At 49.3% G+C, this 27,263-nt stretch overlaps 1 long non-coding RNA gene across 1 annotated transcript in view; it reads left to right on the top strand.

Moving 5' to 3' along the window:
• The window catches only part of LOC138520113 (uncharacterized), an 86,043-nt gene extending 59,870 nt beyond the window's left edge, over positions 1 to 26,173 (top strand). The window contains exon 3 of the long non-coding RNA XR_011282796.1: positions 25,031 to 26,173. This is a non-coding gene — a long non-coding RNA (uncharacterized lncRNA). The remainder of the gene's footprint in view (positions 1 to 25,030) is intronic.
• The last annotated feature ends 1,090 nt before the right edge of the window (positions 26,174 to 27,263 follow it).

Below are 27,263 nucleotides of genomic sequence, written 5' to 3'. Positions count from 1 at the left end.
CATACCACTGGACCCAAAGGCCCTACTCCTGGGAGTACCCAATGAAATCGAGGCTAACAAGTGGGAGAGATTGCTCCTACACACGGCAACAGGACTGATTAAGCGTAATATAGCGCAGAAATGGGGAGCCCCTGACTCCCCGACAATTGATCAATGGAAACTGGATATGGACGTGTGCGCCATGATGGAGCATAGGATCTACTTAGCAAGGGGCTGTCCCAACAAAGCCTCGAAAATTTGGGATAGATGGGAAGAAGAGGCGATTTAAGGCTCCCTCCTACATGCTTGGGAGCGTGCAATGGGTACTATGTACTACACGCCAATATATGTACTAAGGAAGACTTTTGACCACTGCTGACATGTGTATTGCCTTTGTTGATTAAGAATGACCATGATAGTCCTTAAGTTATGATATGATATGATATGATATGGTATTTGTAACGCGCCTATACACAAGTGTTTCAAGGCGCGACGAGGCAGGGAGGGAGGGAAACAAGGGGAAGACAGACAAACGATCCTACTAGGCCAGGTGTCATTCAGATCGCGCAAGTGCAGAGGTAGGGGGAAAAGGAGAAAGTGCAGGGGGAGGAGGTGGGGGGGAAGTGCAGTACACGGTAAGTAGCGTAATAAAATAATAAATAATAAATAAAAGGGCCAGCTGGTGGCAAGTGCGAGGTAAGTGTAGAGCAAGTGCTAGGAAGGGGGCTGTAGGGATACAGTGACAGTCCCACAGTGCAGGGGGAGCCAGGGAGGCAGTGCAAGTGGAGAGTGGCTGGGCCCTGGACCGAGGTCGCTGAGAGTGGCCAAGATGCAGGTTTAGTGCAGAATTTCAGTGGGGAGTTAAGCAGGTTTAGCAGGGGAGAGGGAGAGAAAAGGCAGAAGCGAAGAGGAAGGTTTTGAGGTGCTTCCGGAACCGGAGATGGTTCTCCTCAAGTTTCAGGGAGGCAGGAAGGCTGTTCCAGAGGGAGGCCCCTGCTGCGGAGAGAGATCTACCCCCAGCTCGTTGCTTCGAGAAGCGGCTGACCATGAGGGAGTTGGAGACGGATGAGCGAAGGGCTCGTGAAGGAAGATATTTAGGAAGAGAGAGTTGAAGGTATTTAGGCCCCAGGCCCCAGAAGGCCTTGTGGACAATGCAGAGGGTTTTGAACTTAATCCTCGCAGCCACTGGGAGCCAGTGAAGAGATTTCAGTCCTGGAGAGATACGGTCCCTGGGCTTGAGGCCAAGGACAAGTCTCGCAGTTCTGTTCTGGATAAGTTGCAGAGGGCGGAGAGTGGAGGCAGGCAGATTAAGATAGAGGCTGTTACAGTAGTCCAGCCTTGAGAGAACCAGGGCTCGGGAGACAGTGAGCTTCTGGGGGAAGGAGAGGAAGGGAAGAATACCTCTGAGGAGGTGCAGCTGGTAGTGTGACTTCTTAGAGACGTCAGATATATGAGGAGAGAAGGAGAGTGTGGAGTCGAAGATGACCCCGAGGTTTTTAGCCTTGCAGGTAGGGGCAGGAAGGGGGCCAAGGGAGGCCGGCCAGAGAGCTGCAGGGAAGGAGGGAGTGGGTGTGCCGATGAGTAGAATCTCAGTCTTACTGGCGTTAAGGCAGAGGTCATTGGCGGCACACCATTCCTGGATAGCAGACAGACAGTCGGAGATGAGGGAAGAAGAGGAGGAGGCCGAGGGTAGCCTGAAAATGAGCTGGGTATCGTCCGCATAGCACTGGAAGTGGGGGCAGAGAGCGGCGCTGCGGTGGGCAAGGAGTGCCAGATACTGGTTGAAAAGCCAGGGAGAGAGGTTGGATCCCTGGGGGACACCACAGGTGGAGAAAAAGATGTCGGAGAGGAAGGAGCCCATTTGGACCTGGGAGGATCGACCGGAAAGGAAAGAGGTCAGCCATGCCAGAGCCTGACCAGTGATACCCAGGTTATCACGGAGACGGTTGAGCAGGATGGCATGGTTGACAGTGTCAAAGGCAGAGGAGAGATCGAGCAGAATGAGAACACAGGGAGTGTTGGAATCGAGGTTCAGGAGCAGGTCCTCACGGATCTTCAGGAGAGCAGTTTCCGTGCTTCTGGCCGCTCTGAAGCCGGATTGATGGTCATGAAGATTACCAACATATTCAGCATGGAGGTTAAGCTGGGAGATGGCCAGTTTCTCCAGGAGCTTGCCCAGGAAGGGAGTAATGGAGATTGGGCGATAGTTGGCCGGGCAGGAGGGGTCGGAAGAGGGTTTCTTGAGGAGGGGGTGCACAAGGGAGTGCTTGAGGGGGGATGGGAAGACTCCAGAGGCGAATGAGTGGTTGCAAAAGTCAGCCAGGGCAGGAGCCAGGGAGTCGATGTGGTCCTTGATGGTTTTGGAGGAACAGGGGTGAACCTGTTTAGACGAGGCTTTCATAGATCGGACTTGTCTGGAAACCTCATCAGCAGAAAAAGGTGGAAAAGCAGAGAAGGGGGGCGGAGGGGCGGCTGCAAGAGAGCAAGAGGAAGAGCCGGGAAGAGAGGGAGGGAGGTGAGAGGAGGAGAGCGAGGACAGGATGTCCTGAGTTTTTGAGATGAAGTGCGAGGCCAGTGCAGTGCAAAGGGCCTGGGAGGGGACAGGAGAGGTAGAGACTGCAGCAGGGTTGGCCAGCTCCTTGCAGATTTTAAAGAGTTCGGCCGAGTTGTTAGATGCCTCAGAGATGCGGGCTTGGATAAGGGCTCTCTTCTTGGTGAGAACGGAGAGCCGGTATTGCCTTTGGAGCAGGCGGCAGGCCAGTTTGTCAGAGGATGAACATGAAGCACGCCATTTCCTCTCTGCCACCCTGCACTTGCGTTTTAGGGTGACGAGATCCGAGTCATACCAGGAGTTACATTTGGCTTTGGGCTTCAGGCGGATTCTCATGACGGGGGCAAGGATATCGAGAGTATCAGATATAGAGGAATAGAGCATGGAGAGGGCTGTGTCAGGGTGGGAGTCAGCCGAGGGGGGAGAAGGGGGCGAGAATGTAGCAGCGAAAGCCTCAACTGACACGCGCTTCATGGGTCGGATGACCGAGAAGGTGGGTGGCAGTGAAGAGGGTGGCTTTGCCTGTGGGTTAGGGAGGGAGAGGTAGGAGGATAGGAGAAAGTGATCACTCCAGGAGAGAGGAGTGGAGAGAGGGAGGGAGAGGGGAAGGTCAGAAGAGATCAGAGCATCAAGAGTGTGCCCTGCAGAGTGAGTAGGCCCAGACGGGAGAATAGAGAGTGAGAGAGAGTTGCAGAGTTCGCGAAAGAGACCAGTGGGGGGACAGGAGGCATCGAGGTGGATGTTGAAGTCACCGAGAAAGAGGAGTTGGGTGGTTGAGGACAGGAGTGAGGAGGAGAGGTCAGCCCACTCAGAGAGGAAGGAGGAAATTTGACCAGGTGGCCGATAGATAGTGGCCACGGTAAGGGAATGGCTAGGAGAGAGAGAGAGTCGGCAGACAAGACATTACTAACCAGAATAGGGAGGGCATTCAGGGAGTGTGAGGTGATGTGGTCGGAGATAATTCTAAGGCAGGAATGGAGGGGGGCGCTACGCCACGGGGCCATAGAGGGGAGGAGGAAGACTAACAGTCGTATGGGGGGGTATCCTAAAAAGTAGGGGGATGGTATGGGTTCGGCACCCCCTTATTACATTAAAGGTACCTGGTTATTCCGATAAGGACAAAACGCACCTGTCCGAGGAAGGCACCGCTATAATGTCCTTAGAATGGAGGACGGCACTAAACAACGCTGGATGCACGTGATAGGCTACAGGTCAAAAGGGCGGGGGCAGGGGGTGGAGGTTAAGGGGGGCGATTCCTCCTCGTACCCCCCCCAACCCGCTACCCCCACCCCCCCCCCACCAAACATCCACACGCCAGAACAGAAGTGGAGGAGCGGAGGCATGCTAGAGCAAAACTAATACTAAAAGTGGAGTACCCTGTGCAGGCTGGGGGGAACTCTCCGCCGCCGGCAGCCAGCAGAGAGTCTTGGAGGTGTCACAGGTCAATCCCTTTAACGAAGCACTGGCAGACCCATAGGGGAATGATCAGCCAACAAGATTAGATTTACGGCGCCCCAAGAGTACTAGGCTCGGGGGAGGCCCTGGGGAAAAAGGGGAGGGATGTAGGGGACTTGGGAGCCAATTCCAAGCCCAAAATTGCGGGGGGGGGTGGAAACGAATAACAAACTCACAAACAAGACCATCAAGGGAAGTCGGTCGGGGGGGAGCAAGAGGAGAATACGGGGGCTCAGGTAACGGTGACAAAATAACAGCAAGGAGAAGTCTTCACGGAAGGAGGGGGGCATGAGGGGGAGGGAGGTGGGGGATCCAAGATAGGGCGGCAAGGCGAATAGAGGGAACAGGGGGGAGGAAGCCAGCCCCAAGGAATAAGGGGGGGGGCAAGGACCAAAAGCTGGGGGACAGGAGACGGGGTACGGAAGAACAGGGCTGGGAAGTCTGCCTCTGGGGGGAAATGGAGCTAGGATAGGGAGGGGCAGAAACGGCAGGGAGGGGAGGTTTGGCGGGACCCGAAAAAACTGGGGACCTGGTGAGTGGAGGAGCAAGCGAGGGAAAGGAAGGAAGGAAGGGGAAGGGAGAGGGTACACAGAAGAGATATTACGCTGGCAGGGGGGGGCACTGTGCGGGACTCCACAGGGAGTCCTGGGGGAGAGGGAACTGGGAGGATATAGGGACTCGGCAAGACGGAAGGGAGACATGGGGGGCAGCATAGATAGGATAGGGCTTCCGGTACAAGCGGCACTTGGGGTACGGAGAGGGGGATAGAGTAGAGTAGAAAGGACTCAAAATAGACGGGCATCGCAAAGCGATGACCATATAGGCAGGCAGAAAGGTGTGGGCAGGCACCGGAGGGCGGTGTCGGCCTTAACGTACGGATGTGGGATATGTGTAGCGTTGGGGCACTTGTGGAGGTGCCGGTATAGGAACCTGAACACTAGCGAGGCACCGCGTGGCTTCCTGTTTTACCTAGACCCAGACACAGGACACGGTGCAAGTGTCGGTGGAGGGGGGGCAGGGGATTCCCAACAAAGACCTAGAGCAAAAGGGGGGCCTAGGGTGAAAGTCGGTCATGGGAAATCTACAAACGGCCAGGGGTAGAGAGAGGTTAATAGCAAGGGCCGGGCTCAACCTGAGGCGTCCACTGGACGAGGACGGTAAGGGAGAGGGGGGGAGGACAAGGGATAACTAGGTAGCCGCACACAGAGTAGAATACCTGTGGTGGTGAATTACGGATCGCCTGTAAAATAACTCGAAGACTTTATGCAAAATAAAGCTGCATAGGCATTTCACTCTTCCAACTTTACAAGGTGTCTGAGTTGTTTTTTCCAACATGTAATGTATGACATATGCCGGGTTGAGTGTGGGGTGGGGAGTGGGGCCATGGGGCCAGGTCATGGAGGAGGGGGGAGGACGAGGCACTGGGGTGCCCACGTTATGGCGGGTGAACGCGCCAGCGAAGGTGGCATGGCGGGCGCCGCCCCTTAATGGGGGTTGCCCAGCCGACCTCCTCCCCCACTCCTCAAACAGGTCAGGGGGGCGGGGATGGGGAGGAACACGTTAGCCCGCCCCCGGAAGCAGACGGGAGCACGCGAAACATGAGGGGCGGGGCAGGGAGCCGAGGGAGAGTCCGACCCCATAATGGCACGGGTGTTACAGGTACCAGCACATTCTCCCTCGGCTTCCTGCCTCACCGGATCGTGGATTTTGTTTCCCACCCACCCTCCCAAAAAACAAAATGTGGCAGACCCATAGGGGAATGATCAGCCAACAAGATTAGATTTACGGCGCCCCAAGAGTACTAGGCTCGGGGGAGGCCCTGGGGAAAAAGGGGAGGGATGTAGGGGACTTGGGAGCCAATTCCAAGCCCAAAATTGCAGGGGAGGTGGGTGCAAACGAATAACAAACTCACAAACAAGACCATCAAGGGAAGTCGGTCGGGGGGGAGCAAGAGGAGAATACGGGGGCTCAGGTAACGGTGACAAAATAACAGCAAGGGGAAGTCTTCACGGAAGGAGGGGGGCATGAGAGGGAGGGAGGTGGGGGATCCAAGATAGGGCGGCAAGGCGAATAGAGGGAACAGGGGGGAGGAAGCCAGCCCCAAGGAATAAGGGGGGGCAAGGACCAAAAGCTGGGGGACAGGAGACGGGGTACGGAAGAACAGGGCTGGGAAGTCTGCCTCTGGGGGGAAATGGAGCTAGGATAGGGAGGGGCAGAAACGGCAGGGAGGGGGAGTTTGGCGGGACCCGAAAAAACTGGGGACCTGGTGAGTGGAGGCGCAAGCGAGGGAAAGGAAGGAAGGAGAAGGGAGAGGGTACACGGAAGAGATATTACGCTGGCAGGGGGGGGCACTGGGCCAGATTCCACAGGGAGGCCTGGTGGAGAGGGAACTGGGAGGATATAGGGGCTCGGCAAGACGGAAGGGAGACATGGGGGGCAGCCTAGATAGGATAGGGCTTCCGGTACAAGCGGCACTTGGGGGACGGAGGGGGGGACAGAGTAGAGTAGAAAGGACTCAAAATAGACTGGTATGGCAAAGCGATGACCATATAGGCAGGCAGAAAGGTGTGGGCCGGCACCGGAAGGCGGTGTCGGCCATAACGTATGGATGTGGGATATGTGTAGCGTTGGGGCACATGTGGAGGTGCCGGTATAGGAACCTGAACACTAGCGAGGCCCCGCGTGGCTGCCTGTTTTACCTAGACCCAGACACAGGACACGGTGCAAGTGTCGGGGGAGAGGTTGCAGGGGATTCCCAACAAAGACCTAGAGCAAAAGGGGGGGCCTAGGGCGAAAGTCGGTCATGGGAAATCTACAAACGGCCAGGGGTAGAGAGAGGTTAATAGCAAGGGCCGGGCTCAACATGAGGCGTCCACCGGACGAGGACGGTAAGGGAGAGGGGGGGAGGGCAAGGGATACCTAGGTAGCCGCACACAGAGTAGAATACCTGTGGTGGTGAATTACGGATCGCCTGTAAAATAACTCCAAGACTTTATGCAAAATAATGCTGCTGAGACATTTCACTCTTCCAACTTTACAAGGTGTCTGAGTTGTTTTTTCCAACATGTAATGTATGACATATGCCGGGTTGAGTGGGGGGGGGGAGTGGGGCCATGGGGCCAGGTCATGGAGGAGGGGGGAGGACGAGGCACTGGGATGCCCATGCTAAGGTTTTTACCGTTTGTTATGAAATGTCTTTATTCACAAGTTTGGCCGATGGGGCTTCTAAATCCTGGCTCTCTTTCAGCATGTAGTGACTTGTTTCTGTCCCCTCGGGCAACCCCTCTTGTTCTTTACATTCAAACTCACATTCACACATGAGTGGCTAAAAGCATTTGCCAAGGGTGTGAATTTCGTATGCATTGTATTGAGGGTGAAAGGTCTTGCTTGTTTCATCCCACACCTTGCCCTGGTTCAGCGGTGACCCTTCCACTTCGGAGGGAAACCCACTGGGTTCTACTGCCACCACCACACTTGAATTGCTGACGCTGACAAGATTACAATTTAAAACCGACATTGCATCTGCCGTTTCCTCAATGTTGGTGCCAATGTTTATGAGTTTGCTTACATCACGGCGGACTGCCCTTTTATCGAGGCAGGTTTCATCCTTCATTAAGTTTACCATATAGAGGATTGTGTCTATTTCTGTGGTATACTGTAATGTTTCCATGTTATTTGCCCTCCCCCCAGACACCTGCAAATGGGGAAAGGGACGCGAGGGCAGAGACAGTAGCAGTAACCCTGCAGGAAGCAAAGCCATGTCAGGCGTCATTAGCGGCGTTACACGACTCTTACCCACCAACCCGCCAAGTAAGGCATCGGCTCCTGGCTCTGGGTTTACTGAACCTTCTTCAAACGGCAAATGGGGGGAACTCCGGAGACTACGCAATCGTTTAGCCGCTTCTCTCAACCATCCCGTATCTCTCTTGAGTGGGTTTCTTGCCATCACACTCATTGGGACCGTCGCCGTCCCTCGGGTCCTACAGACGAGTGACGGGACTCGGCTTGGCACTATGCACCACCCATGGAAGGTTATAACATTTCTTGAAGCTGCAGTAACACCAACTCCAATGTCCAATTATAGTTTCACAGAGAAAAGGCACCTTTAGTAGGGCAATAAAGTGGGCCAGTTTAGTGAAGCAGTCCACTACCATGAAAATGGTAGACATATTCTGGGCAGTGGGTAGGTCGGTAACACAATCCATAGACCACATTCGCCAAGGCCTGGAAGGTATTGGTAATGGTTGTAAAAGGCCCATCATCCTTTGACTCGGTGATTTCGCTCTGGCACAGGTTCAGCATCTGTGAATGTGATCTATAACATTGGCTTGCCATCCTTCCAAGCGTATCTTTCAATCTTCTCCTTAGTCTTTTTTACACTGTAGTGTCTGGCCTCGCTATGTCATGGCCCCATTGCAGCTGCTCATGTCGGTAGCCAAAGCCTTTTTTCTTTAAATCTGTGATGTTCATGGTGCAGAGGATTTGCATGTAGAAATGTGTTTTAACAGTATATCTGTTCTGCAGGGCGGTTTCGAATAACAAAAGGAAGGAACATATAACAAACTACATCAAACAGTATATACCCTCAGACAGCAATTTCTTGTAGCAACCACTAAACAAATATGGGCTGCATTATGTGTTCTCAATAATCATCAAAGGCAGTATTACCAAAAAATTATCATTGTTAATATATTAATCTCACTTCAGCACAAGTAATACACTCATTTGTTTAAAAAAAATATACACATAACATAGTCATATACATCTTAAAATCATGCCACCTCACAGTGTCAAAAATTATATGGCAAACATTTAATTAGCACAACACAACAATGGGAACTCAATTTTTCTCATTTCCCATTGTGTGAACCAGCCCAATTTATATAAGTTTCTGTCCTTTGTGTTTCAAATAACCGGACATTCATCAGGGGCAGAAGTAATCCTGTGCTCCAGGTCGATTCTTCCTATATATACACCTGGTTGCTATCTCCTCGGGTGTTCAGGCTGTTCTTTAGTCGGATACAGTCAGATCTCAATAGCATTGTCATCCATTATATTCCTTTCCGACTTCCTAAACGGCCTACCAGTGCCTATCTAGGCGGTTCTAAATACTCCTATATGCGTTGATCCGCTATTTTCCCAGGCTTGAGATGCAGTACTCTGCCCCATTGCAGATAATAGCAAGAGGAGTGGACCCTTTAGAAGGAAGAGGCTCTATCTTTTCAGGCATCTACTGTAGTGCATATTGGAGTATTTAGAACCGCCTAGATAGCCTTGAACAGTCTGTTGCAAGGGAGACCAGGCGGGACACAGTACCTGAAATGGTGAGAAAGCTCCAGCGGGGGCATTTGTTCCTGGCAGCGGGTGCAAGTCGGTGCTTCGTCCAGGGGAAGAGACGATCTCGACGTGGAGGAAAGCTGGAGGTCGTTGCACTGCCAGGGAAGAAACCAGCCACGGAGTTTCCCGGTTAAAAGGTACTACTCTTTTAATCACGGTAGTGGTGAAGCGTGGCTATCCGGCCGCCGGGGTGCTTGGCAGGGGCGATTCGACCACGAGACGATCCAGGAAGGCGAAAAGAGGGCGAACTGGTTATCCCCACCAGTTCAAAAGGAAGAAGACTCTCCGGGATGAAGATCTTCTCTGTCATCAGGAAGTGGTGAGGCGGTTCAGCAGGGCTCCACCGGTGGTGTCGTCGTTGCAGGTCGGCTCAGCTTCTCCCTCTTCGGATTCTTTGGTCCTGTGGTGACTTCTGAAGTTCCAGTCCCCAAAGCCCTGCCTTTATGCAGAAAACCACCATTCATCAGTCCTAGCTGTCACTCAAACATGCTAAGTGGTGAGCCGGGCGGCTCACTACTGGGCCAATCACACAAGAGTGCGACTTGAGTTGCAGAGGCAACTCAGTCCAGGGCGCCTAAACCCCCCTCCCACACATCCTGTAGACCCAGACAGAGTGGCACCACTTTTGGTGGCTTCTGTGCAGAAGCCCGCCAAAAGTGGAACAAAGGGCTCGACTTGGGTTGGAGTTACAGAGGCGAACACAAACGCCATTTTAAAACCGAGTCCTGGCAAAAAGACCCAACCGGGGAATAAATATTAAATTAATAACGTGGCGGTATCTTTAATATTGCACCAAAAAAGTGGTGCGTTTAAAATGAATGGGAAAATCCCATAGGAAATATTCCGGTGGAATATTTCGCATGGTAACCACTGCCACCAGCCAGAAACTCGACGAGGGGGGACTGCACAGTGCCCCCTAGAAAAACAGACCCAGGGGCAATCTAATTACCCCTACCAGTACTTCCACAATATGATGGTTTGTACTGGTTCTGTTCACAATTTAAGACTAGTAAAGTCAATGGTGACTTTACATGCCCTGGGAGACAGTAGTCAGTCCCAGGGTATGGAGTCTATGTTTGGGGGTCACTATGACACCCCTGTGTTACTGCACTGAGGGTGCTGTGTAACACACTTACCAAAAACACATGAAACCCTATGGAGTAAAAGACCCCATAGCCCATAGAACACATTACAAAGTCAAAGAATATCTCAAATCATGTCTAAGAGTGGGAGAAAAAGAATCTCACTCTTAGCAGGAGAAAAAAATAAACCCCAAAAATCCAGCAAAGCTGCTGGGGGACTCACTAGGTTTGGGAAATTAGCCTATACAGAGAATTCTCCCTAACATTGCCGACGAGAAAACACAAGATACCATCTATGCATGTACTGTATCTGGCGTGTGTTTCATGTGATTATAGAATCCATGCTCGATTTTAAAAGTTCAACTCGAGAAGTAGTTTATCGTGCCCAGGTCTCAACAGAAGTTTCCCTTTGTCCTTTTTCTTTCATTGATATACTAAATGATACACAGTTGCTAGCCTTATCTGCCGATAGCGACGAAAACTACACTGCTACTTACCGTTGTTGTTCTGATCTTGATGGTCGTGCCGATTATTGAATACCTCCGTCCCCAAGTACCACACAGACAGAATGACCAAATACTATATGTGCAATCTTTGAGGCCACAGGTGTAGTGAGCCGTCAACTGGAACCAGGAAACGCCGGAAGAACCCCTTTGACCGCTGTAAGGCAATAGGCGGTTATCACACTAATGCAATATGGACACAATAATAAGGAATTGATTGAAGCAAGGCTTACCTAGGTGAACTGTGGGCCTGGTTGTAATGCAATAGGGGCAATCAGCAGAGACAGTGGGTCGGGTATCAGAGAGGCTAGGCTGGCAATTCCACACCTGGGCAGGTTGACAACAAGAGTCCAAAAGAGGAGTTCAAAAACACGTAATGGGGTCGAAACCAGTTCAAAGCACAAGATCCAAGCAGGGGATAGTTCATTTGAGCAATCCGTGAAGAAGGTGCAGGGTCGAATACCTTTAGAACCAAGCAAGAAAAGTTCCAGGGCAAAGGTAACAGATGAAGCCAAGAAGAAGTAGAGTATCCAAAAAACAGTCCCTGGTCGTAGAGCCAATGAATCCTTGCTGAGAACAATAACGCCAAACAGTCCTTACGAGAAGCAGCTGAGAAGCGCTGCCAACATGGTTTCCGGCGCTTTTGAATGTTAGTTGTAGTCACATGATGCAAAAACGCGGCAGCGTGGAAAATCACGTGATGGCAAAGGATAAACGTGATTGACAGCAGTTCATCTCACTTGACGCGTGAATCGCCGTGTTCCTCGGCGGTGCTGTAAGGTATACGAGATTTTCCACGGGAGTTGCCAGGACAATGAAGGTCGGAAAACACCTGGAAAACCAGTCATCCTTCTCCAGTGTTGAACAGAAGGTCGTTTCCTTGTGCCCCGATGTACAGTGAGAAATGTGCCAGGTAAATGTGGGCTAATTGTAACGCTCACCTGATTCTCGCAGAGGCGCCGGTCTTGACTGGGCGACTACCGTATCTTCAAAGGTGATGTGTAGCACCCGGTTGGCTCTTTGGGCTGGACCTCTGTGCACTGTATGCCTGACGTGTAGAGTAAGATGTCTGCAGATAGAAAATATGGGGTTAATGAACTGGGGTTATTGGGGTGTCCCTATCTCTTTCCTCTTCTCCTCTCCTGTACACCCCCAAAGGTTAACGCTCTCACCTTAGGTAAGTGAATGCCGAGCTCTCCATCTGCCTCAGGGCAGGGTGCTGTAACCAGTTTCTTCACTGGATAGGTAGCGCAGGCCTCTTGACTTCAGAGGACTGCTGTCCGTCGTTTACTGCACGAACGGTAAGTTTCGAGTCATTCAAATGTCTTTAAAGTCTTTAGTAATGATGTCTCTTGTTTTGCAGGGTTCCGGCGATGGCGGATGACGGGCTGAAGTGAGTTGAAGATGGAGCCCGTGTGATGAATAGAAGCGCCTGGAAGCACGTAAGTAAGCGCTTGTTGCCTGCTTCACTATGCGCTCTAACTGTCTTTTTATTTTGCAGGTACGAGTTCGGAGCGGCTGAAGGGTGCCGGAATACCCACTGGATTAGATGTGGAAAGGAGTAATGGCACGTGAGTATTAAAGTTCCCCAATGTCTTTAAACGCACCTTGTTTTGTCTTTCAGATGCGGGATGCAGCGCCGAAGACCTCCGGAGCGCACGAAGAGTAGGTAAGCCTTTGCCTTTCAGATGCCGGAATGCTAACCTGTTCTTTCTTGTCTTTATAGGTGTTGCTGAAGACTGGATTCAGGATGGTAAGCCTTTGCCTTTCAGATGCCGGAATGCTAACCTGTTCTTTCTTGTCTTTATAGGTGTTGCTGAAGACTGGATTCAGGATGGTAAGCCTTTTTCCTTAGGCCCAGGACCGGATGCAGAAGACACGATGAGCGTTCTGCTGCAGAGGTTGCAGAATAACACAAAGCAAGATTCATCCACCGGGTGTGGTTTAAATAGCCTCCTGTAGTGCTTAGGTGTCTCCTTCCACAGCCACGCCCAAGTAAGAAAAGAGTTCCTGGTAAGAAAAGAATTCCTGCCTTCCAGAAGAGTTCCAGTGTTCTGAATCTAGGGAGTGGCTCCAGCCCCACCCAACAGGAAAAGTAGTTCCAAACAGAAGAGGATCAGAGGCTCAACTGGCAGGCAAGTAAGCAGCATGGTCTGCTGAAGGTAAGTCCACCCAAGCATTATGAGCCCGGCGCTTCCAGCGCTGGGACTGGGCATATTTATGAGCCTGGTGCCACTGGCGCCAGGACTGGGTCCAAAAGGTCCCAATTGGGACTGGTTGGCACTCGGAACCTGGGTTATGGATCTGCTTCCAAGGGAGTTGGGAAAACCCTGACATTTTGGAAGCAGAGATCATGACAGTACCCCCCCTCAAGGCCCCTCCCAAACCGGGCTTCTCCGGGGGTTTTGGCTTGTCAGGAAATGTTCGGTGAAATCTTTTGATTAGGCGAGGAGCGTGGACATATTCAGCAGGTTCCCAGGATCTCTCTTGGGGGCCGTAGCCTTTCCAGTCAATTAGGTAGAATAGTTTAGATTTGGAGATCTTGGAGTCCAGAATGCTTTTGACTTCAAACTCGAGTTCTCCATCCACTAGGATAGGTTTTGGAGATTTGGTTAGTCGGGTTTGAGGTTGCACGGGTTTTAATAGAGAGACGTGGAAGACCGGATGTATCTTCATGTGCGGGGGCAAGTCCAACTTGACCGCTACTGGGTTTACTATGGTAGTGATGGAATAGGGACCAAGGTATCTTGGGTTGAATGTGCGTGGCCCTTTTAGAGATAGATATTTGGTGGATAACCAGACTTGATCCCCTACTTGATAGTGAGGGGCTTCCTTCCGATGTTGATCTGCTCCTTTCTTGTATTGTTCTTTAGCCCTTTGAAGGTGAGAAACAGCTTCCTTAAAGGCTTGGGTGATTGTAGAATGCAGGTAGTCTACTGCTGGTGTTTCAAGATCTTGGAGGGGATCCAACTCCGAGGTTCGAGGGTGACTGCCGTACAAAAGAAAAAACGGGGTTTTCCCAGTTCCCGAATGGACAGAGTTATTGTAGGCATACTCGGCTATCCAAAGGATATCTTTCCAAGTTTTTTCAGTTTGTTGCAGCATGCAGCGTAAATACTGTTCCAGAGTTTGATTGGTCCTCTCGGTTTGTCCGTCGGTCTGAGGGTGGTGACTGGTCGATAGTCTCACATCAATTTGAGCTGACCGACAGCAACTTCGCCAAAAATGAGAAATAAATTGACTACCTCGATCCGAAATCAGAACCGAAGGAAAACCGTGCAGTCGGACGATGTTTTCGAGAAATTCTCGGGCCAGAGTTGCTGCTGTTGGCAAGCCTTTGAGCGGAATGAAATGCGCCATCTTGGAGAATAAGTCCACGATTACTAGAATCGTATTGTATCCGGAGCATGGAGGTAGATCGGTGATGAAGTCCATAGAAAGCGTATGCCAAGGGCGAGGTGGGATGTCAATAGGGCGTAAGAGGCCTGCTGGTCTTTCCTTTTGACTCTTGTTTTGGGCGCATACTCCACAGGACATTATAAAGTCTCTGATATCTTTTTTCCAAGACGGCCACCAGAAGTAGCGCTTGATCTTTTCTGAGGTCTTGGCTATACCGGGATGACCTTCCATTAAAGAGTCGTGATAACAAGAGATTACTTTTTTCTGTAAATCTGTGCTGGGTAGGTATAATCGTTCTTGGAAATACAATAAGTTGTCCTTTACTGCAAAGTCCTTTCCCTGCAGATGCCAATTCTGTATGTCTGCTGGAGTTACAAGTTGCCTGGCTTTATCCTTAACTTCCTCTATGGATTCTGTGGCGATTACACCCAGAATTCTTTGTTCGGGAATGATTGGTACAGGTTTAGGGTTGACCAAGTGTTCTTCCACTCCCATCCGAGAAAGGGCATCGGCTTTACCGTTCTTTGTACCAGGTCGATAGGTAATTATGAAGTCAAACTCGGCAAAGAATAATGCCCAACGGAGTTGTCTAGAGGATTGGGCTTTTGCGGTCTTCAAATATTGCAGGTTTCGGTGATCCGTAATCACAGTAACGGTGTGTCGGGCCCCCAGCAGATAATGCCGCCAAGCCTTAAAGGCAGACTTGATAGCCAGAAGTTCCTTGTCAGTAATCGTGTAATTGATTTCAGGAGGCGAGAATTTGCGGGACCAAAATGCCACGGGATGCAACTGATTGGTTACCGGGTCCTTTTGTGATAGAACTGCCCCCATGGCAAGGCTTGAAGCATCAGTTTCCACGATGTAGGGGAGTTCGGGGCGAGGGTGTTTTAAGATTGGTGCAGAGATAAATTTAGTCTTCAAATCCTGGAAAGCTTGTTCCGCCTCGGTAGACCATTCAAAACGTTTGTTTTTCTTTAACAAGGCAGTGATGGGCTGGACTATTCGAGAGAATTCGGGGATAAACCTGCGGTAAAAGTTAGCGAAGCCTAACATGCTTTGCACACCTTTTACGGAGGATGGGGATGGCCATTTGAGAACTGCATCGACCTTCTTTGAATCCATACGCACTCCGCCAGGTGATAATATGAATCCCAAGAATTCAACTTCAGTCACGTTGAAAACACATTTTTCCAACTTAGCGAAAAGTTTGTGTTGACGCAATCTTTCGAGGACCATTTTCACATGTTTCCGATGTTCAAATTCCGATGAAGAATAAACGAGGATGTCGTCAATGTAAACAACAACACATACATCTATGAGCTCTCTGAGGACATCGTTCATAAAATATTGAAAGGCGGCCGGGGCATTGCAAAGTCCGAAGGGCATGACCTGATATTCAAATAGCCCATACTTGGCGCGGAAGGCCGTCTTCCATTCATCGCCCTCTTTTACTCGTACCAAGTGGTAAGCTCCTCTAAGATCCAGCTTTGTATATATGCATGCTTTTCTGACTTGGTCCAGGAGTTCAGGGATCAAAGGTAACGGATATCTATTCTTAACGGTGATCTGGTTCAGGGAGCGATAATCGATACAAGTTCTAAGGTCTCCTTCCTTTTTTGGAACGAAGAACAAAGCTGAAGAAGCAGGGGACTTGGAAGGACGAATAAACCCATTTGCCAGGTATTGATCCAGGTATTGTCGAAGGTGAAGGTTCTCAGGCTCGGTGAGGGCATAAATTCTACTACAAGGAGGAGTAGATCCAGGTATCAGGTCTATCTGGCAGTCATAAGACCTATGAGGAGGTAGAGAGTTAGCCTGATCCTTCCGGAAAACATCTTGGTATTCTAGGTATTCGGGAGGTAACTGGGGAGTCTCTGAAGAAATTGCTGCCAGTGCAACACCAGGTGGAGGGTGACAAGTAGAGACACATTCTGGAAACTGGACCGTTCTTGCTCGCCAATCGATCAGAGGATTGTGTTTCTCTAACCAACGTATTCCTAGAATAATCTGAAACTGAGGGGCCTTGATCACATCGAACACGATCTTCTCATGGTGTCCATCTTGACTTACTAGCGTCACCTCTTGAGTGGTATGCGTTACTGGCCCGGAGGCTATCTCCGTACCATCCACCGTAGTAATGACGTCCTTTACAGCCTTGGGACAAAGAGGTAGATTCATCCTCAAAACCATTTCATGATCCACATAATTGCCGATGGCACCGCTGTCGACGTAAGCTTCAATTGCATGTAATCGATCCGGATTATCAGGGCTAATGAGGACCATAGGTATCACGAAATGCGAGGTCACGGAACTGGTTTTCACGCTCGGCAAGAGGACCTCTATTCTTGTCGGGCGAGGTCGTTTCCCTGCTCAGAGTTTGTAACTTTGGTAACTGCAGCTCCTACTGCCTTCTTGGCAGGTTTCACCGGACAGTCTCGAAGAAAGTGCCCTGAGTTTCCGCAATATAGGCATAATTGCAACTGTTTCCTCCTTTCCCGCTCCCTTTGTGTTAGAGGACCTTTCAGACCCCCTATTTGCATGGGTTCCCCGGAGTCTACTCCTTTGGAAGGAGTTGGCGGTTTGGAAAATACTCGAGCACCAAACTTGGAACGATCGGCCTTCCTGTTCTGCAGCCTGTGATCTATTTGAACGACCAAGTCTATATAATCCGAACAGTCTTGTGGGGGATTCACTACTTGGGCTAAAACGTCTTTGAGCTCTCCACGTAGACCTCTATAAAACAGCGTAATCCTTTTGTCCTCAGGCCATTGAGTTTCCACTATTAGTCTATTGAAAGATGCAATATAAGCCAAAAGGTCTTGATTACCCTGTCGCAACGAAAGAAGCTCATTGTCCAAGGCCTGCCCCTGTGAATGTCTTGCGAACAGTTTTTTCATACTAAGCTGAAAGGCTTGAAAATCATGGAGAACCGGATCATCTTGATTAACTAGAGGGATCGACCAGTCTGCCGCATTGCCACTAAGGTACGAAAGTACAAAAGCTACTTTTGCTTGATCAGTTGGAAAGGCTGCTGGCCGGCATAAGAAGTGCAACCGGCACTGATTGATAAATACTGCAAACCTCTTTGGGTCACCAGAAAATCGTTCGGGCGGAGCCAGAGGTACATTCCCAGGTAGGTTGATCTGCACTGGATTCATAGAGGATGTTGAAGGAAGATTTGCCCCTGATGCGGGTAACGGGGTCTGTCCGGCTTGTGACTGTAGCACTTGTCTAGCAAGATTGTCTGTTCTCTCCTTGGAAATAATTAGTTCCCTTCTTAGAGCATTCGTTTCCTGACGAGCTGCATGCACTTCTGCCCTTAGTTCCCCAAGTAACCGGGCTAGGGGGTCAGTATCCGAGGTTTCCATAGCGCCTGGGCGAGAGTTTTGCGGTAGGCTTTGCGTTCTGTAACGCTCACCTGATTCTCGCAGAGGCGCCGGTCTTGACTGGGCGACTACCGTATCTTCAAAGGTGATGTGTAGCACCCGGTTGGCTCTTTGGGCTGGACCTCTGTGCACTGTATGCCTGACGTGTAGAGTAAGATGTCTGCAGATAGAAAATATGGGGTTAATGAACTGGGGTTATTGGGGTGTCCCTATCTCTTTCCTCTTCTCCTCTCCTGTACACCCCCAAAGGTTAACGCTCTCACCTTAGGTAAGTGAATGCCGAGCTCTCCATCTGCCTCAGGGCAGGGTGCTGTAACCAGTTTCTTCACTGGATAGGTAGCGCAGGCCTCTTGACTTCAGAGGACTGCTGTCCGTCGTTTACTGCACGAACGGTAAGTTTCGAGTCATTCAAATGTCTTTAAAGTCTTTAGTAATGATGTCTCTTGTTTTGCAGGGTTCCGGCGATGGCGGATGACGGGCTGAAGTGAGTTGAAGATGGAGCCCGTGTGATGAATAGAAGCGCCTGGAAGCACGTAAGTAAGCGCTTGTTGCCTGCTTCACTATGCGCTCTAACTGTCTTTTTATTTTGCAGGTACGAGTTCGGAGCGGCTGAAGGGTGCCGGAATACCCACTGGATTAGATGTGGAAAGGAGTAATGGCACGTGAGTATTAAAGTTCCCCAATGTCTTTAAACGCACCTTGTTTTGTCTTTCAGATGCGGGATTCAGCGCCGAAGACCTCCGGAGCGCACAAAGAGTAGGTAAGCCTTTGCCTTTCAGATGCCGGAATGCTAACCTGTTCTTTCTTGTCTTTATAGGTGTTGCTGAAGACTGGATTCAGGATGGTAAGCCTTTGCCTTTCAGATGCCGGAATGCTAACCTGTTCTTTCTTGTCTTTATAGGTGTTGCTGAAGACTGGATTCAGGATGGTAAGCCTTTTTCCTTAGGCCCAGGACCGGATGCAGAAGACACGATGAGCGTTCTGCTGCAGAGGTTGCAGAATAACGCAAAGCAAGATTCATCCACCGGGTGTGGTTTAAATAGCCTCCTGTAGTGCTTAGGTGTCTCCTTCCACAGCCACGCCCAAGTAAGAAAAGAGTTCCTGGTAAGAAAAGAGTTCCTGCCTTCCAGAAGAGTTCCAGTGTTCTGAATCTAGGGAGTGGCTCCAGCCCCACCCAACAGGAAAAGTAGTTCCAAACAGAAGAGGATCAGAGGCTCAACTGGCAGGCAAGTAAGCAGCATGGTCTGCTGAAGGTAAGTCCACCCAAGCATTATGAGCCCGGCGCTTCCAGCGCTGGGACTGGGCATATTTATGAGCCTGGTGCCACTGGCGCCAGGACTGGGTCCAAAAGGTCCCAATTGGGACTGGTTGGCACTCGGAACCTGGGTTATGGATCTGCTTCCAAGGGAGTTGGGAAAACCCTGACCTTTTGGAAGCAGAGATCATGACACTAATCATGGGTTGCCTATTGGGTTGCCTAGTGGGTTGCCTAGTAATAGGCACACTGGGAGACGTGACAGAGCCCTCCCCCAAGGGCCCACGACCCCGTGGGCAGGAAGGATGATCCTGATGGGAACGAGCTACCAGTCTAGGGGCGTTAACATCCCGGGAAAAAACCCAAGAGCGCTCCTCAGGACCGTAACCCAACCAATCCACAAGGTATTGCAGTCGACCCTGTCTAAGACGAGAGCCCAGAATGGCACTGACCTCAAAGACATCTGGAGAGGAGACCGAAACAGGGGCAGGAGGAGAAATGATACGTGTGGGAGGAAGGCAAGGCTTGAGCAGGGAGACATGGAATACTGGGTGTATACGCCATGTTGATGGAATCAAAAGACGTAGGGCCACAGGGTTTAGGATCTTGAGAATCTTGTACGGGCCAACAAATCGAGGCAGCAAATTCCGGCAACCAGGGATGTGCAGGTGGCGGGTCGACAACCAGACACGGTCACCCACACGGTAACCAGGGGCTGCTGCCCGTTTCCGGTCTGCCTTTGCCTTCATAGACACTTGGGCCTCACGTAAATGGAGAAGGGTCTGGTTATGAACCGAAACCAGATCCGTGGAGGAATGCTGAGACTTATTGTATGCAAACTCAGCGAGGTGGAGAAGATTCAACCAGGTATCTTGGAACTGAAGAGTCAGGCAGCGTAAGTATTGTTCTAAGGTCTGGTTCACCTTCTCCGTCTGCCCATCGCTCTCCGGGTGATAAGCGGAAGAGTAGCGGGCGTCAATACCAAGAAGCTTAGTGAGGGCTTGCCAGAAACGTGAGGTGAACTGTGAGCCACGATCCGAAACCAGGACCTGTGGCAAACCAAAAAGACAAAACACTGATTTGAAGAATAATTGGGCCAATGTAGGGGCAGAGGGTATCCCTGTACAAGGAATAAAACGAGCCATTTTGGTGTATGAGTCAACAACTACCCAGATTGTGTCATAGCCCTGTCTGCGAGGTAGATCTGTGACTAGATCCATAGAAACAGTGTGCCAGGGTCTGGGGGGTAAAGGCAAAGGTTGGAGCAGACCTAGTGGTCGACCACGGCGTGTTTTGCATTGAGCACATATGGAGCAGGTGTTCACATAAGCCTCCACATCGCGCCGAATCGATGGCCACCAGCACCAGCGCTTTAGTAGTTCCAGGGTACGTAACTGTCCAGGGTGACCATTGATGGCGGCATCGTGGGACCAAGCAAGCGCCTGATTGCGTACCTCACTTGTGGGGAGAAAGAGTTTCCCGTGAATAAATGGTAACCCTTCCTGAAGTACCAAGTCCCAATCTGTCAACTCATTTGGATGTTGTAAAACCCATTGCCTAATGGTGGATAGCATGGGTAGGGATGGTGTGCATAAACAGACTACATGACCCTTCCCTAATAGTGTTTCAGGATACAAAGACAAGGATTCCCCCCCAGGAGAACGAGAAAGAGCATCCGCCTTGCCGTGGGTAGTCCCCGGCCTATGTTTCACTACAAAATCATATGCAGCGAAGAAGAGATGCCAGCGTACCTGTCTGCTATTTACACATTTAAGGGAAGCCAGGTCTTGGAGGTTTTTGTGATCAGTGTACACTATGGTCTGATGTTTTGCCCCTATAAGGTGATGACGCCATGTTTGCAAAGCGTCTTTAATGGCCAACAATTCTTTTTCAGTAACCGTGTAGTGATATTCGGAGGACGTAAACTTCCTCGAGTGATAGGCTATGGGATGCAGCTGCCCCGTGGCTAAACAAGGTTGAGAGAGCACTGCACCTAATGCAAAGGAGGAAGCGTCGGCCTCCAGGAAAAATGGAAGCTCCGGATCCGGGTGTTGAAGCACCGGGGCGGAAGTGAACCTGGACTTCAGGGCCTCAAAGGCCTTTTGATGCTCCGGTGTCCAACAGAACGGAGCAAGGGGGCTAGTTAAGGCGGTTAGCGGTGATACTATGGAGGAAAACCCAGCGATAAAGCGCCGATAAAAATTGGCAAAACCAAGAAAAGATTGTAACTGTTTCAGGTTGGTCGGGGCAGGCCAGTCTATGATAGCGCAGACTTTCAAGTTGTTCATGGATAGGCCACCAGGAGTTATGTGAAAACCCAAAAAATCCACCTCTTTAGTGTGGAATTCACATTTCTCGGGTTTAGCGAATAAGGCATGATTTTTGAGGCGTGTTAATACTTCTTTAACATGGACGATATGTTCCTCCAAGGATGAGGAAAACACCAGAATGTCGTCCAAGTAAGCCACTACGTATATGTCAAGAATATCACTGAACACCTCATTGACAAATCGTTGAAACGTAGCTGGGGCGTTACATAAACCGAAAGGCATCACAGTGTATTCAAACAAACCCTGTTTGGAGCAGAATGCTGTTTTCCACTCGTCTCCCTGACGCATACGGACAAGATTGTAAGCACCTCGGAGATCCAGTTTAGTAAAGATGGTTGCGCGTGTCAGTTTATCTAGTAGTGGGGAGATCAATGGAATGGGGTACCTGTTCTTTATGGTAATAGCGTTCAGTTTTCTGTAGTCCACACAAGGACGTAAGTCCCCTTCTTTCTTCGGTACGAAAAAGATGGGACTAGCAGCCGGAGAGCAGGAAGGTCGTATGTGGCCTAATCGTAAGGCTTGTTGGATGTACTCCTTTAGGGCCTGTTCCTCTGACTGAGATAGAGAATATATCCTGCCCCTTGGAATCACTGCATCAGGGACTAAATCAATGGGACAATCATAGGGTCTGTGTGGTGGTAACCCTTCTGCCGTGGCCTTGTCAAACACAGTCAAGAATTCATGATAAACCGTGGGGATACCAGCCAATACAGCCCCTACAGTATGTGTTGAGGGTACACTTTGCATTGTCTCCTCTAGACGGGAAGAGGCCATTTCCCCAAGAATGCTGGCAGGGGAGGAGAGCATCTGAGATTCTATCAGGCAGAAGTTTTGACAAATATCAGATTCAAAGGTGACTTGACCCGTACCCCAATTGATTAGTGGGTTGTGTTGTCTCAACCAGGGAATGCCCAGAATGACACCGAATTGCGGGGTGGTGATAAGATCGAATGACATAGTTTCCTTATGGGTGTCTTGGATTATCAGTTCCATAGGAGCCGTTTGATGCATGATAGGACCGGAAGCAAGGGAGGTACCATAAACTGCCTGCACAGGTTCTGGGTGTTCCTTCTTAATCAAGGGTAAATTGAGTTTGTGGGCCAATGCTATATCGATGAAACAGCCAGTGGCCCCAGAATCGATCACTATATGTACCTGATGTGTAAGCTCCCTAGTAGGTTTTAATGAAGCTTGTACCACGATAGGTCTGATGGGACCGAAAACGGGTTCAGTGGGGGACATGGAGGTGCTCGCCCGTACCCCCGCTCTTAGGGGCGAGCCTTCTGAAAACCCTGATTCTTATTTCTTGGGCGTCGCGAACATTCTTTTACATAATGTCCGTTGATGCCACAGTAAAAACAAGAATTATCCGTTCTTCTGCGTTCTCGTTCAGCCTGAGTAATGGGACTCCTAATCCCACCGACTTGCATGGGTTCAGGGGCCGACAAAGTCGAGAATGTTTGACTTGAAAAACCTACCTCTGCCTTACGCTCAGATCGACGTGCATCAACTTGCAGGGTTAAGTCTACCAACTCGGAAAAAACAGAGGGAAGGGCCGGGATCACTGAGAGGGCGTCTTTCATAGTATTACATAGCCCTTTGTAGTACACGATAGCTTTCTTTTCCTCAGGCCATGAGGTCTCTGCAGCAAGTTGGTTAAAACGTGTTATATATTCAATAAGTGTTTGTCTACCTTGTGAGAGCTCTAGTAGTTCCAAGTCTCGGGATTGTGCTTTATACCTGGTATCGAATACCTTAGCCATTTCGGTTACTAGAAGATCGAAATCATATAATGCTGGATGGTTATTTTCCAGTAACGGGTTCGCCCAGGTAGCTGCCACGCCAGATAAACGGGAAAGAAGGAAGGCTGCCTTGGTGACGGAATCTGGAAAAGCTTGGGGTCGACATAAAAAATGTAGCTTACACTGGTTCAAGAATGTGCGGTATTTCCTTTGATCACCTTGGAATCGTTCTGGGACAGCAAGGGGAAAGGAAGTAGGAAGTAGTACAGGAGTGGGAGTTGTGGGCGGAGCGGGTGGAGACTGGGCTTGAGGAGCGTCTTCAATCTCGGCATCAGCCGGTAGAGGATGGCGTGTGCTTTGCAAGGTATCGAGACGGTGGTGGATTGCCGTTGTTGCGGTGACCATATCGGTCCTAAGGGCCACAACTGCCTGCATTAAAGCGGTCACGGGGTCCCCAGCGGAGGGATCCATAATCAGGACGACCAAAAATGGCTTCTCAGTCTGTTCTGATCTTGATGGTCGTGCCGATTATTGAATACCTCCGTCCCCAAGTACCACACAGACAGAATGACCAAATACTGTATGTGCAATCTTTGAGGCCACAGGTGTAGTGAGCCGTCAACTGGAACCAGGAAACGCCGGAAGAACCCCTTTGACCGCTGTAAGGCAATAGACGGTTATCACACTAATGCAATATGGACACAATAATAAGGAATTGATTGAAGCAAGGTTTACCTAGGTGAACTGTGGGCCTGGTTGTAATGCAATAGGGGCAATCAGCAGAGACAGTGGGTTGGGTATCAGAGAGACTAGGCTGGCAATTCCACACCTGGGCAGGTTGACAACAAGAATCCAAAAGAGGAGTTCAAAAACACGTAATGGGGTCGAAACCAGTTCAAAGCACAAGATCCAAGCAGGGGATAGTTCGTTTGAGCAATCCGTGAAGAAGGTGCAGGGTCGAATACCTTTAGAACCAAGCAAGAAAAGTTCCAGGGCAAAGGTAACAGATGAAGCCAAGAAGAAGTAGAGTATCCAAAAAACAGTCCGTCGTCGTAGAGCCAATGAATCCTTGATGAGAACAATAACGCCAAACAGTCCTTACGAGAAGCAGCTGAGAAGCGCTGCCAACATGGTTTCCGGCGCTTTTGAATGTTAGTTGTAGTCACATGGTGCAAAAACGCGGCAGCGTGGAAAATCACGTGATGGCAAAGGATAAACGTGATTGACAGCAGTTCATCTCACTTGACGCGTGAATCGCCGTGTTCGTCGGCGGTGCTGTAAGGTATACGAGATTTTCCACGGGAGTTGCCAGGACAATGAAGGTCGGAAAACACTTGGAAAACCAGTCATCCTTCTCCAGTGTTGAACAGAAGGTTGTTTCCTTGTGCCCCGATGTGCAGTGAGAAATGTGCCAGGTAAATGTGGGCTAATCATGGGTTGCCTAGTGGGTTGCCTATTGGGTTGTCTAGTGGGTTGCCTAGTAATGGGCACACTGGGAGACGTGACAGTTGTGCTCAACTGCTGCCATTCATCGAGAGTGACGAAAACCACATCATTGTCTATCTCTGTGCCCTCCCACTCCTGGGTGAGTGTTTCTTGATGGGCTCAGCCCTCTTTCTCACTGTGTACAGAGCAGAGCTGCTGTTTATCACAGCACCTGCTTTAATAGTGATGTATTGTAGGACCCGTAGTCCATCTTTTGGTGGCAATTAGCATGGCTGCCCCCCCTTTTTTGGATCGAAGTATAAATGGCTATAGGTAAAGCGTATAGATAAAGAAAGACACTGATTTCATCCTGTCCATCTTGACGTATATGTAAACCAAAGTGCAGTAAGGGTGACAGCCGAGACTGTTTCATGTCCTGAGCACGCTAGTGTTTAAGTATTAAATACTTGTTATGTGGTCGAAATTGTAAAACCATAGATGCTCACCATTGTTTGATCAATTGTGAATATGAATTCATCTCTTGGACATAAGTTGTACTTATACCGATGTTCCATTTCTTTTTCAGGCAAGAACAACCATTACCTTCTCTCTCAAGGCAGTAAACTTTGAAGCTGCATTAGAGAATTAACAAGCTGCAGATCTCGTCACTCAAGCTATAAACAAAGCCATTACTTGTTGTGGCGTGTTTTAGGTTGTATTTTGTACATGTTCTTCAGACAAAAGGTTCCCCTGATGAATTTCCCTTGATTTTAATGTATGAGTAGTGTGTGAGGAATGAAACATGTTGGGATGAGTGGGTATGTATCGTTTTGCCTGTGAGGTATGTATCGTTTTGCCTGTGAGTGAATTAAGTGTGCTCTGTATAAGTGTATTGTAAATTGAAATTTGTTTTTCAATTACAAGGCTACATTGGTCACATTTCTTTTGCCTTGTCTAAAGAGGAAGGAACTGTTTACTTCCACGTTTATAATTATTATTTTTATGTACTCGTCTTTTGTCTGTTTATATATATATGAATATGTACTGTTTGACAAAGTTTTGATTGTATTTTTGTTGTACATCTTTGTTGTGTTTGTTGTCACGAAATGTATGCCTGGAACAGGTTCAGTGATTGGGGGTCCCTGTGTGAAAGAGCATCTGCATTTGTATTTAAGGCACCAGATTTGTAGGTTACTTGGAAGTCAAAACGAGAGAAAAAATGAATCCATCAGTCCTGTGGTTCTAAGAAACTCCAGGTTTGTATGATCCGTAATAACTAACACAGGGTAGTTGGCGCCTTCTAGTTAATGTCGCCAGGTAATGAAGGCTCCTTTGATAGCAAGCCGTTCTTTATCAATGATGCTGTCGTTTTTTCTGCACGGTATTAAGCTTTTGTGAATGATAAGCAATTGCATGATTCCTACCCGATGAGGCATTTTTTTGAGATAGCATCGCCCCAGTGCATAACTGACGCATCCGTCTCCACGGTATATGGCTTTGAATGTTCAGGTAACTGTGAAAATGGCACTGTGGTAAACGCTGCTTTTAATTTATCAATGGCATGTTGGGTGAGATTGTTCCATTGGAAATCTTTTTTGGGAGGGCTGTTAGAGGAAGCAACAGCTGGGAATAAGCTTCAACGAATCTCCCATAGAAGTTTGACAACCCTAAAATCATTGGACTGCTTTGGTTGTGGCGGGAACTGGCCAGTCCAGTACTTTGTCTCGATTTTCTGTAAATCCATTTCCAAATGGTTGGGTGACAAGATGTAACCCAAGTAGGCTACCCACTCTTGATGGAATAGACATTTGGAGGCCTTGTCATATAAATGGTTATTTAAGTTTAGTAAGTACGGTGTGTACCTAAGATATCGTCTAAATAAATGACTACGAAGATATCAAGAATGTTGCGGAAGATATTGTTTAAGAAGAATTGGAATGCCACTGGGGAATTACATTGTCCATAGGCAACACCAGGCATCCGTAATGACCAAATTGACGGCGTATAGGGGTCATTCATTCATCCCCTTTTGCTATTCTTACCAAATTATATGCACCACTGAAATGTAATTTTGTATAGCTTCTGCAATGGCGAGGCTGATCAATCAGGACCTGGATCAAAAATAGGGGGTATTGGTTTTCAACTGTGATATCGTTGAGCTGGCGGTAGTCCACAAAGGGCCGTAATTCTATTTCATTCTTCTTCGGTATGAAGAAAATAGGAGCCCTCGCATCGGAGGTCGATTTTCATTGGAACCCTTTCTTTAAGTTGTCATTGATGTAATCTTTGAGAACCTGGGTTTCTTTTTCTGAGAGGGGGTAAGTTTGTCCATAAGGGATAGATGCTCCTGGCTGTAGATTGATCTGCCAATTGTATGGTCTATGAGCATGCAAACTGTTTGCCTCAACTGAATCAAACACATCAGCAAAGTCTTTGTATGCAGAAGGAAGATCCAGAATCACTACACTTGCAGCAGACAGTGGCGTGAAGTTTTCTTGAACTGGTTGTTGGCAACTAAAAGGACTGCGATCCACAGCAAAGGTGAGTACCCATTGTCTCCAGTAAATGATGTGGTTGTGGAAGATGAGCCATGAATCCCCAAGATGATCTAGAAATTGGGTGTAGCAATGGCATCTAAGGAAAGGGTCTCCTGATGTCTCCTGGAACAGATCATTTGTAAGGGACTGGTTTGATGAGTTATGGGTCCTGGAATTAAGTCTGACGCATGCACAGAAATGATAGGTTCACTATGAGGTTTACGAATGAATGCAATGTTGTGTAATTGAGCATATTTGACATTGATGAAGTTAACAGTAGCT

This window comes from Ambystoma mexicanum, chromosome 13, assembly GCF_040938575.1.
Source record: "Ambystoma mexicanum isolate Mex_15411 chromosome 13, UKY_AmexF1_1, whole genome shotgun sequence".
NCBI lineage: Eukaryota > Metazoa > Chordata > Amphibia > Caudata > Ambystomatidae > Ambystoma > Ambystoma mexicanum.
Note: the sequence above shows the minus strand (reverse complement) of the source record. Positions and strands in the feature narration are given on the sequence as shown.